The sequence below is a fragment of the Engraulis encrasicolus genome, chromosome 13, assembly GCF_034702125.1.
Source record: "Engraulis encrasicolus isolate BLACKSEA-1 chromosome 13, IST_EnEncr_1.0, whole genome shotgun sequence".
In the NCBI taxonomy this organism is placed as follows: Eukaryota; Metazoa; Chordata; class Actinopteri; order Clupeiformes; family Engraulidae; genus Engraulis; species Engraulis encrasicolus.
The window spans coordinates 22,542,077-22,554,576 of record NC_085869.1 but is presented as its reverse complement, the minus strand read 5'-3'; the positions used below and the strand labels follow the sequence as shown (position 1 = coordinate 22,554,576).

At 46.8% G+C, this 12,500-nt stretch overlaps 1 pseudogene; it reads right to left on the bottom strand.

Moving 5' to 3' along the window:
• Positions 1–12,500, bottom strand: part of LOC134460477 (keratin-associated protein 10-4-like) — a 23,631-nt pseudogene that overhangs the window by 8,665 nt on the left and 2,466 nt on the right.

Genomic DNA, 12,500 nt, shown 5'->3' with positions numbered 1-12,500 from the left:
TAAAAACTCAAAAATAGCACTTCCAGTCCGCGTGTTATGTGACGGTAATAAATTACTTACTAGAAATCCCTCATTCTGGGTTGTTTTTTTTTTTGCTTCTCGTTTCTACTCTACTAAGTAGGGGAGGGAGGAGTAAGGGGGTCACGCACGTATAAATAATAAGACAAACACAGCACAAAAAAAAGCTTTAATGGCACCATGAACGAGCCTTTTCCATGGCAGATATATTGCACCGAACTTTGTTTTGGTGTGCTTGTGCGCCCAACAACATAAAACAACTTCGCTAGAAACGAGTAACTACACTGTTGTTTATTATTATTATTAAACGCGAATCCATTAGAAGCCCTCTGTGAGTTCCATCAGTAGTGAACACTGGAGCTTTTTGTTTTGTTTTGTTTTGAGTGTGTGTGTGTGTGTGTGTGTGTGTGTGTGTGTGTGTGTGTGTGTGTGTGTGTGTGTGTGTGTGTGTGTGTGTGTGTGTGTGTGTGTGTGTGTGTGTGTGTGCGCGCGTGCGCGCGTGCCGCGCGGTGTGCATTCAGTTCTCAGAAAACCCATTGTGGTTTGCACATGAAACTTCCACAGTACACAGAAAAGAATGCTGTGTTAATTCAACACTTAAGGAGTACTCTGGGACCAAATGCACTTTAGAAGAACTGAAATCGACTCAGCAATTGCTGATTTAACACTGCATTTTTTTACTGTGCACTCTTTCAACACCATGTGATGTTGCTGTCCAGTGTAAGCCCACAAACTGAGCAGTTGAGTGAGAGAGTTAAGTCAACACTTAGGGAGTACTCTGGATCCAAATGCACTTTAGAAGAAGTCAAAAACGACTCTCCAATTTCTGAATTAACCCTATCCAGACTGGGGGGGGAATTAAATGTGCCCGCACCAACTTTGATGTCGTATAATTCCTTAACGACTTAAGCTATGACTACGAAACTAGGTGACTTTTCCTAAAATTTAGTTGGCTACAGTTTTGTACCAAGATTATGTTTATCATTTTTGCCGTTGCCATGGCAGCTGTTTTCTGACAGGTAAAATCATGATCTAAGTCTCATTATTGTTCCTTTTTCATATTTTTTTTTATTTCCATTAGCATCAGACAGCTTTGTGAGCATTTAAGTGGTCTGAAGCATATAATCATTGAAATTTAAGTGCATTACCTAAATTTGATGGAAAATACATTATGGCAAGATTTTGGGCATTATAATCAGATGATGTTTAAGCAATATGACTCGAGTGGGAGGGATGATGTGCACTGACATCCTCCCTGGTGTGGTTCGGCCATAGGCACGAAGCCGAAGGCTGAGTGCCGTCGGCAATCACACCAGGGAGGATGTCAGTGCACATCATCCCGACCACGAGGGTCATATTGCTTTTATACAATAGTTCAATTGCCAACAATATACCAGAATAAATGTTCGAATTCATGTTTATTAGTTACCTTCATCATACTTTGTTTACCTGCTCCGCTAAGCAAAGTAGTTCCGAATTGATTGTATGGTTGCTATGCAATGACGAGCTGACAGCGCCAGCGCGTAGGCCTAAAGTTCCATGAAACGCTGTGAAGTGAATTTCTGTGTGGACTGCGACTGGGCTTCGCTTAGCCAACTGAAATGATGCATGATAAATGAAAACACTGTGCAACTTCAACATTTTAGTTAGATGCCTAGGCCTACTTTTATAAGCCTTTTGGCCGACATTGATTTTCACGTTGTTGTGGACCACAAAACTTGCTGATAGCTGCGTAAAGACATAGGCTACCTCGTCTTTCCCTCTCCAGTGCCGCATGAGATCCGAGCGCTGTTCTCGCACGCACAACCACACAAATCAATCCCTTGTAGGCCTATGATATCCCGATGTCTGCTTTAGGCTACTGCAGGCTACAACTTTGCTACTGAAACACTTTCATAGGCAAACCGAGATGGGTACGTTTTCCCTCCCAATAAACTAAAAGGCAACTCATTCCAGTTCCAAGCGGCCATCATTTTAAATTGCATGGCACACGGTATCTTCCTTCCAGATGCCCACTTTGTAGGCTACTATTAATTGATTTGCACGTGGTGGATGGCAAGATAGCCTAGGCTATATTTTTAAGGCATCTCTTCCTTCTCATTCCCTCTCCCGCAGCGCAAATGAGATCCGATTATAGCGGTTCTCATACACTGCAGGAGACTGACATAGCGTTTCTGTAGCTGTGTCAAAAAAGTGTCCGTTGTCCCACATATCTCCAGTTTGAAACTATCTTCCGTGTATGAACAGATATTTAACGTAGGCTACATGTGTTAGATTGCCTTCAAAAGACTACGACATAGCAGTCGCAGAGGTGTGCCAACTGCCCAGACAACTGCACTAGAATCAGATAACTTCTTTCCTCTCTGCCAGAATCCAGCTACCAACTGGGATACGCGTCTCTGTCATGCGGGCGTGCGTGCGCCCAACTTAGTCCAGCATAGAACAATGGAATAGAATGATGGTGAGTTCAAACTACGCGGCCCTGGTTACATTCACTTTCTCCGCAGTAGACTATGAGATAGAATGATGGCGAGTTCAAAATGCGCGGCCCTGGTTACATTCTATCCACGGCGGAGTGATTATTAGGTGTGATGAGTCTGGCATGATGTTCACCTAGACATCATCCTCCTTACCGACGCGTAGAATGCCAGTAGAACGCGTCTTATCCAATCAGATATCGCACAATAAATTGACCGGATCTAACTATTGTATAACATAATGACGTCATAATACCAGATAATGACACAAAAATGATATCATTCATAGATGTCAATATGTAGATAATTTCCCCAAAGTTTGGTGGTCATACCGTATTCCGTTCATGAGTTATGGGGGGGGGGTTGTCAAAAGAGATTTTGTTCCTAATCGGCATAGTAGGTGAGGAGCCCAGGGCCCTTTCACCTCTTGCCTCCAGGGATGCGCTGTGCCGCTCAGCAGTCAGAGCTCATTCTGACGCTGAAATTCAGTGTTCCATTCAGACAGCTTAACCGTCATCAGGTCCTCGCAGCGAATCAAATAGAGTGGAACAGTTAATGTTGTTGATTTGATTGGCCGCCGCACACGAAATTCGCTCTTCATTTGCATAATACTTGGTTTAATAATAATTTCGCTCCTGTTTCGCTTGCCTTCGCCTCCCTCATAGGAATGAATGGAGAGGTTCGATTCGCTTAGCCAAATTCGAGTCTATGTGTCCCTACCTACCGTAAGGAGAGAGCAGCGGTGCTGCCCCGCTCCGCTCCACAGGGCCCGGGGCCAGGACCGTTCCCAGGGGCAGTTGCTGTGGTCTTGTGTAAGTCCAGATGTCTGTGTACTCTGTGGTTTGGGATGGATTTCAAGGTCCACACTCAACACTCACTACCCACACACCCACACTCTCCCTAACCAGCAGTCCTTCTCCTACACCCAAACCCCCACACACACACCACCCCCCAACCCCCTCTCTCCCTCCCTCACAAACACCTCCACCTGAACTTGTCAGCCTACTGTGTTTTTCTGATAACCCCGTTGCCCCCTCCCCCCCCTCCCTCGCCTTCGTTCGCTCAGACCTGTCGCTGCTCTCGCAGAGTAGGAGACAGGAGAGGAGAGTAGCCTCCGGTTGCATGCTGTTCTTCGAAATGCACTTGCCCTGACCTCCGGCGACTGGAGGTGAAGGCCGCCCAGCAGCTGCACATAAACTCTGACTGCAAGTGTTTCTCCGGGAAAGGCAGGAGCAGCATGAGAGCCACTACCTATGGTGCTCCATCTGACTCACTGTCGTTTCACGGGGCCAAGTGGTGGGTGTGGACAGGGATGCCGACACGGGTGGGACAAAGGGATCTGTTGTCCCGGGCCCAGGGCGATAGGGGGGCAGAATTGGGTCCTCATTACATTGAATGTATTGGGTTTGGGGCCCTTTCAGATTACTTTGTCCAGGGCCCGGCAAAAGCTGGCAGTGGCCCCGGGTGTGGAAATGATGGCTCGGTTGGAGGGCTGGTGGTGGTGGTGGTGGCTTATGGGTAGAGAGGTAGTTCTGAGGGGAATGCGGGGGAGGTGTTTGGTTGAGGGGGAGGAGGGGCTGTTGTGTGAAGGGAGGTTTGGCGCATGGTAGGAGGCTGGTGAGTGGTGGTGAATCCGTGTGTGAGTGTGTTTATAGTTGAACCAGAGGACAGCAGCTCCCTGGCTGTTTGTGTTGTGTGGGATGGGGATGAGGGGGAGAAAAGCAATCTGGGGATTAGGGCTCGGCCACAGATTTACATCGGCTGGGGAAGAGAAGTGCGGCGCTGCTCCAGTTTCCCGGACACAGGGAGGAGGGAGTGGTGGATGAGAAGAGGAGAAGGAGAGGAGGTGGAGGAGAAAGAGGAGGAGAGGAGGAGAAGGAGAGGAGGAGGAGGAGAGGAAGAGAAGAAGAGGAGGAGAGGGAGAAAAGGAGAGGAGGAGAGGGAGAGAAGGAGAGGAGGAGGAGGAGGAGAGGAAGAGAAGAAGAGGAGGAGAGGGAGAAAAGGAGAAGGAGGAGAGGGAGAGGAGGAGAAGGAGAGGAGGAAGAGAAGGAGAGGAGTGAGAGAGAGGATAGGAGGAGGAGAAGAAGAGGAAGAGAAGGAGCGGGGAGGAGGAGGAGAGGAGGATGAGAGGAGCGGAGGTGGAGGAAAGGTGATGGAGGGGAAGACGGGTAAAAAGCTGAGGGAAAGAGAAACAGGGGTGGAGGCTCGCCGCGCGACCGAGACGAGACAGGACGAGGACGAAGACGGGGAGGAGAAGGAGAGGAGTGCGTCACAAGGCACCCTGGTGCGGCGTGTTTCTGCCGGCTAGCTGCCTCCCGGGCCACGGCGGTTGTTTATTAGTGGGTGTCAGGCTGGCTCAGTGGTGTGCTCCATCATGTCAGTACAGAGTCCCCCTTTTGCAGAGGGAGAGAGAGAGAGAGAGAGAGAGAGAGAGAGAGAGAGAGAGAGAGAGATAGAGAGAGAGGGAGAGAGAGAGAGAGAGAGAGAGAGAGAGAGAGAGAGAGAGATAGAGAGAGAAATAGGGACCATGGTGAGGGATTGAGAAAGCTAGATTGAGATAGAAAGAGTGAGGGAATAGGGAGAAAGAGAGAGAGAGAGAGAGAGAGAGAGAGAGAGAGAGAGAGAGAGAGAGAGAGAGAGAGGCAGGGAGAGGGAGAGAGAGAGGCAGAGAGAGAGGCAGAGAGAGGGAGAGAGAGAGAGAGGCAGAGAGAGGGAACGAGAGAGAGAGAGGCAGAGAGAGGGAACGAGAGGGAGAGCGAGGGAACGAGAGGGAGAGAGAGGGAACGAGAGGCCCCTCCGATGCATTATGTTAGAGGATAGCTGATGAGGAGCGCTTGGAGGATCATCGCTCGACTCCTTGACCTCTTGATGCACAAACATGCGGCGAGTGAAAACGAGCGTATTCTTCAGGGTGTCAGAGAGACAGGGAGGCAGGGAGGGGAGTTCAACGGAGGCCCGTGTGAGAAAGTCCTGCCATCACTGCTCGGTTCACTTCTCTACTCTACTCCAGTGTTTCCTAACCAGGGGTACGTGTACCACTAGGGGTACGCGAGCACACTGCAGGGGGTACTTGGAAAAGTGTTATTATTATAACAAATGTATGGAACAGTCACATCAGGACAGAGAAAGCGATATAGAACATGAATTAGGGGGTACTCGTGGCACAACTAAGAGGCTTAGGGGGTACGCGAGACAGAAAAGGTTGGGAAACACTGCTCTACTCGACTGTGCTCTGCGGCGGCGCCATAGCCTTGCCGTGCCATAAATACTATCTGCCCCCGAGTCGCCAGGGAAAGTCCTGGCTTGTGAAACATCTGGGGTGGGTGGGAAACGGGATACCTTTGTAACGGGGTGCACATGAAGGGGAATGATGTGTGTCACGTCACCAGACGGCGGCGTGCAACAGGCACAGGCAGTCTCTCTCTCACTCCCTTCTTCAAGTCATTGGGGTGCAGGCAGCGCCGTCAGCATCCGGACCCAAGCACATCTCTGACAGGACAGGCGTGCAGTGGTGACAACATCCAAATACATGGGCCCGAGCACCACATGCTGTACACACACACTCCTCCCATGTATAAACATACAGGGCCAGGGCCGTAACCAGACTTTTTCAAATACAGAGGTCAAATACTGTGTGCTGTACTGCATACTGTACAGGACATTTATGCCTCTTTTCCACTGCCGTTTTTTCTGGTGGGACTACAGCTCGACGCAGTGTGACTCGGCCACGCTGTGTCGAGCTGTAGGCCTACCTGAAAACCAGCAGTGGAAAAGAGGCATTAGAATGCTTCAAACTCTTCAAAGTCTTAACATTGTTTTCATTAATCACTGTCTTGAGGATAAATGGGGGAGGCGTATACAGACGGAATTTATCATTGTTGATCATATATCACTTTTCATCATAGATAAATTTTACATTTCTGAGAAAAAATACAGAGGACATGACCTCTGTGTCCTCAATGGTAGTTACGGCCATGCACAGAGCTCACCAGCCTCCCTGTTGCAGAATGTGTGGTCAGAGACACATGCATTGCACATGCACACAGACCCACCCACTCCATCATTCTCACTCACTCACACACGCTCACACCCACCTACAGTAGGTGCATAACTACACGTAAATGAACTTCATTCCTGCGCCTTCACGTTGCCACAGCACAGCAGGCCATTTATACACGCCTGTGAAAGTCAGCAAAGCTTTTATACACTCCCCACCAAACTCTCGAAGTCAAAGAAAACAGTGGTGAGATTCTACAGTGATCTACTTGACAAGAAACCCTAACCCTAGTTCTGTCAGGACCATTACAGTCAAGAAACACAAGACAAGAAATTCTCAATGCAATTTCTTTATTGAATAGTTATGAATTTGGCGGTATGGCTCTGTTCAGAGGAGTCCCCTGGTTTCCATGAGCACCACGGAAAGCAGAGATTCAGGGGACGGCAGCAGCATAGGGAATGATTGCTCACCCGATTTAAGATTAGGAGAGCAAACAATTCCCCCATGACTAGAGCAGGCAAATTGACAAGGAGTAGCCCATGCCATGTCATGCACGACAAGGTGGGTTGCGAAGAAGCGAGCAGCCAGGAGTTGGGAACAAGCAGAGAACTTTTAAAAGGCGCCAAATTTAGTTTAGTTTAGTTTAGTTTATTTAGTTTAGTTCAACAGGGACCATGCACAATACACATTGATTACAGAAGTAAAAAGATGGCTTGTGCCAGATTATAGCTATATAGCTAATTTCCATCTGCAGTCCCTGGACAGGTAAAACAAATATTAAAATACAATAACATAAACAAGTAAGCACATCCATAGGCCATGGGTCAAACACACACACACACACACACACACACACACACACACACACACACACACACACACACACACACACACACACACACACACACACACACACACACACACACACACACACACACACACACACATTAAAATGGCATACAGTGTGAGTCATATTTTAAAACACATATGATTAATGTTGACAAGACTGGTTGGTTAATATCCATTTTTTCACACCCCTTGAGAAGGCCTGATAATCAGTAATACTTTTTAGGTTACTGGGTAGACTATTCCATGTTTTGGTTGCCCAGAAGGAGAAGGCTGACTGAGCAAAAGCAGTTCGTCGGATTGGGAGACTACAATCACCCCTAATTTGAAACTGACCAATGAGGAGCAAGGGGAGTTGATTAGCTGATCTAGAACACCTGAGACAAATTAGCAGCAAGCTCTCTTGACTACCATGGCCTGGTCGGAACCAAAGACGCTTGAGACAAGAGGGCTTACTCACATCATAACAGCGTAGTACGAAATGATGGTGAGGGGAGTACGGAAATTTTATTCTTCTTCTACGGTCAGTATTGGAAGCACCTGGGAAGCATGCAATGGCACTTCCGCGAGAGTCGGAGTGTGGAACAGGTCATAGGACAGCGTGAATGTTTGTCAGCTGTCCTTAATTACCCCAGCAATTACTGCTGACCAACAGCTGCCGTTAATTTGGCCACAAATTATCCATCATGGTGTCGCCCCGACTGACCATGTGCAAGGGAGTACGGAATAGCACCCACTGACCAATGACCATGTGCAAGGGAGTTAATTTTTCATCCATCCGTGTCCTCAGGCAACGCCCCCGTACTACACCGTGGCAAATGCATTTCCCCCCAAGAGATTGTTCTTCTGTTGAGTTTCTTTGGTCGGAACTGATGCTGGCGCTAGTATTTTTTGGTCCAATGGCTATGAATGCTTAAATGGATAAGATATGACAGTTTATGCATACTTAGTTATTGCAACATAGTTATTGCAACCCTCTAACCCACGAGACCATGGCTGCCCTGAATGAAGAAACTAACCAGCAAAGCAAAACTGTTTGCACATCCACGGTAGCGACTTGTTCCAGTGGTGTGGTGTTACTCCAGCGCTATTCCGTCTCAGCCCTGTGATTAAAAGTCCAAGGTGTTGGAGGTGGTGCCAGAAGAGAGGCTTTGAAAATATTTCCATAACAGCCCTTTTGGAGGTCGCCTAGGAAGAATGAAACCCCTCTGTAAAAGTTTAGAAGTCACCTGGTGGCCATCCATCCGGACAACGTCTGGAAATATCTCCAGGTTTTGCCAGCAGCATGAACCCTGTGACTGAGCCATCAGAGAAGATATGACTAACTTTAGTCCCCACTTGAGTGCACTTGAAGAAGGACTGAGGTCCGAAACTAAAACTGGGAGCATTAACAGTGTTGCGGACATTCGTCCTTTACTTCAGTTATTATAGTTTGTCCAGCACCTGTGCCACTGTGATGTGCGCGCATCCTCTGCGTCATTTAACTTGAGTCCCCAATCAGAGAGAAGTAGTGATGATATTAATTGGTGTTAATTCTAAGCCACTTATTGACTGCCCAACAAGTCCGAAGCAAAAATCATCTTGCGCCCAAATCGTCTCTCGCACTGAAATGACTGTCAAAAAGTTATGAAACTTGACTTAAAAAAATAAATAAATGAATAATAATAATCTGAAAATAGGAGCCCCGAGGGTGTGGGCCGGGAAATGCCTGCTTTGCCAGATGGCCAGTCCAGCCCTGGTCACAGCAGACGTTCTAGCTTTGGTACACTCCACCAGGGCGTAGTAACACCTCCTCCGTTAAGCTTCCTCTCCACTCTCTGTTGTAAACCACACTATTTTTTTAAAAATATATATTTTTTGGGGGGGCTTTTTATGCCTTTATTGTGACAGGACAGTAACAGAGGGACAGGAAACGAGCGGGGAGAGAGAGAAAGGGAAGGTTCGGCAAATGACCCGGGCCGGAATTGAACCCGGGTCTCCGACACAGTAACCCAGTGCCCCACCATTAGGCCACAGCAGGGCCAGTAAACCACACTATTGAAGAAGTGCAGACATGGCTGCACCATAGGCCAGAAAGGCTTGATACCATATTCAAAACTGTCAGAGGAATTTTAGTGGTTCTAGCCCATAGACACCAGACGCCTGAAAAGAAAAGCTGTTACTCGATCTAACTTTTAAGTAAGCAGCATTTTTTGGGACTTGTTTTGTCTGCTTACTTCTGCATTCGTGAAAGTTCAAAAGATTCATTCAGCTATGAATATTGTTCCCATTTATTGTTCGCTCATGAAAGTCAAGAAATACTTTGGATAAAGTCAAGGCTTTGCGGTCATTGCTTTACGGTAAAAGACCTGATCATGTTTGCCTCTCCACTTCAGTACTCTTATAAAAAAAAATGATGCACTGGCTGAAATCATGTCAATTCACGGAAAAGGGATTTCACTTTTGGAGCAAAAATCTAAAAGCCACAGGTTCACTTTTGTGTAGTTAGTGCTGGTTTAGGCTTGAGTTTGACGGTCAGGAAAGAGATTTCTAAAAAAATTAATGTAGCAGCCTCAGGAAGGCCTCTGGTGACAGGAAAAGTAGTATCATGAAAATACACTGCACATAAAAGCTCTGTGCACAGTGCACCCCCCCCCTCTTTTGTGAAGTCATTGCAGATTGAAAAGATAACATAGCAGGCTAAACCCTATGAAAGCGCAACTAAAAGGCCATCTATTCAAGAAAGTGTTTTAAGAAGAAAACCAAAAGAAAGAGAGAAAGATGCGATACTCTTAAAGTGAATAATGATACCCGCAGGTGGATCCTTATCGTGGTCATTCATGCTGGCTCTTCTTTTAACTCTGCTGATGAGTAAGACCACAGTCACGTTGTGCTGGTACCATGTCATCATGAGAATTGAAGAGTGAGAACAAACTAAAGCCTGGCAACACTTTTGAGGAAGAGGCTTTGTTGAGGAAGCATGCTCAACTCCAGATAGATTAAAAGTGCACCATGTAATATTTTTAGTGGTTTATTATTGGAATTCATGCATGCTGCCCATTTACCAATGCTACCTTTTTCATGGATTCTTACCACCCGCATCAAATTCTAAGTATTTATTATGACTGGGAAAATTTTTACTTTTCATACATGAAAAGGTGGATCTTCTCCATCATGTCTTTGACATTTTTAGCTGCAAAACTTACTGCACTTTAGTCATACTAGTGAATATTAGTTTATTATTTAGTAAATATTCATGAAAAGATCAACAGGCATCGCAACACAGTTTTAATGAGCAGCATAGTTTCAATACCTGCTCTGGCCACCATCCTAGAACGTGCACCTTTGAATAAAAAAGTATTCGGGTGTAAACAAATAAATTAGTCCAAGGTCAGACTCTTGACTACAAATGCTGCATGGAATTGATGGGATAACGTGAGAAACAGACAGAAGTTTCGGCCTAAGCCGATCCTTCAGCAGAGGAGACTTTCAGTAGATAAAACTGAAGACAATGGCTTGGGGATTTGTCTTGGCAGGGGACTGGTTTACCACACTGCTCGCTCTCGCGGTTTTCAAACGGGCACGTACGTATCGTACTATGCTCCTACGTTCTGCATGACTTAGAAAGTGATACCCACACACCACAGGCATGTCCTATTAATATCCTCCAATGAAGTGGCCCCGTTGTGAAACTGGGAGGATACCGCGGAGATATGTGCGGCATTGTTCTGTCTGTCTCGCACCACGTTATGGGAATGCACCTCTAGTGCTCTGCAGGCCCTCTGACAACTTTGGCTGGGCCCAGGACAAAGTCATCTGAAAGGGCCCCCTCACCCAATACCTCTGTGTGTGTGTGTGTGTGTGTGTGTGTGTGTGTGTGTGTGTGTGTGTGTGTGTGTGTGTGTGTGTGTGTGTGTGTGTGTGTGTGTGTGTGTGTGTGTGTGTGTGTGTGATGGCGTGCGTGCGTGCGAGCGTGCATGCATGCGTGCGTGTGTGTGTGTTTGTGTATAAATTGTCCATCAGTATGTTAGTCTTCTTACTGCATTGTGTGTGCGTGCATGCATGCGTGCGTGTGGTGCACATATATGTATCAGTGTGTGAGAGTGTGTGTGTTGTGAGTGAATGTGTCAGAGAGAGAATTCATGTACTGTATCAGCATGTCTTAGATTAAACTACACATTGGAGACTGGTCAAACGCCATTTACAAACTTCTGTGTTAACCCCTGTAGATTTTTGACAATAAATTACTCTTGACTTGAATACATACAATCAGGATTCTAAAGTAAAAAAAAAAAATCACCAGCTAAAATGGCTAGTAGATGTTAATTTGACTAGCCAAACATACTGACTAATGGCCAATTTATACTTATTGGCGCTGACGGTTGCAGAGCCCTCAAAAAAATCCTGACTACGCGACAGACGGTTGCGAAGGTCGCAGAGAAAAGGCGCTGTGATTGGTCGTCTCGCTACTTCCTTGTTCTCGTGGCGGCACAGTTCTCCGGTAGTTTACGAGAGCCAAACTGTCAATATTCTGTGGAATACGAACGCTGTCTTTCTAGTGTGTGTAAATAAATGAAGCTACAATGACTGAATTAGTAAGTAACAAACAAACAATACATCAGTTTAGCACTCGCGACACAATGCCTGCAGTCTGACTACTGTACTGTAGCCAAATGTGGCTAACGACATGAGACCTCGTGCGCAGATCTATAACATCAACAGTGGTTAGCGACCAGAACCAACGGGCGCCGTTGCTGAACTATAATCTGCCCTTTATGGGTCAAAATGGCTAGTAAGCTGCTGTTCTCTACCAGCCAAACTGAAATTTCACCAGCAGCATTTGGCTGGTGTTCATGCAGAGCCGTGCATACAATGCATTGACAACCCAATTCTAGGCTCCCTCCTCTCCCTGGGCCTGAGACACCTGACCCCTTTGTCCTCCCTCTGTCGTCTTTCCTGCTGCTCTGCTCAGCTCTGCTCATCAGAGTGAAACCGTGGTATAACCCATCCTCCTGCCACTTGTGTTTTTAATGCTTAATACTTTGCCCGAGCGCTTAAAATAGCTCGCAGACAGGGTGTGTGTGTGTGTGTGTGTGCGTGTGTGTGTGTGTGTGTGTGTGTGTGTGTGTGTGTGTGTGTGTGTGTGTGTGTGTGTGTGTGTGTGTGTGTGTGTGTGTGTGTGT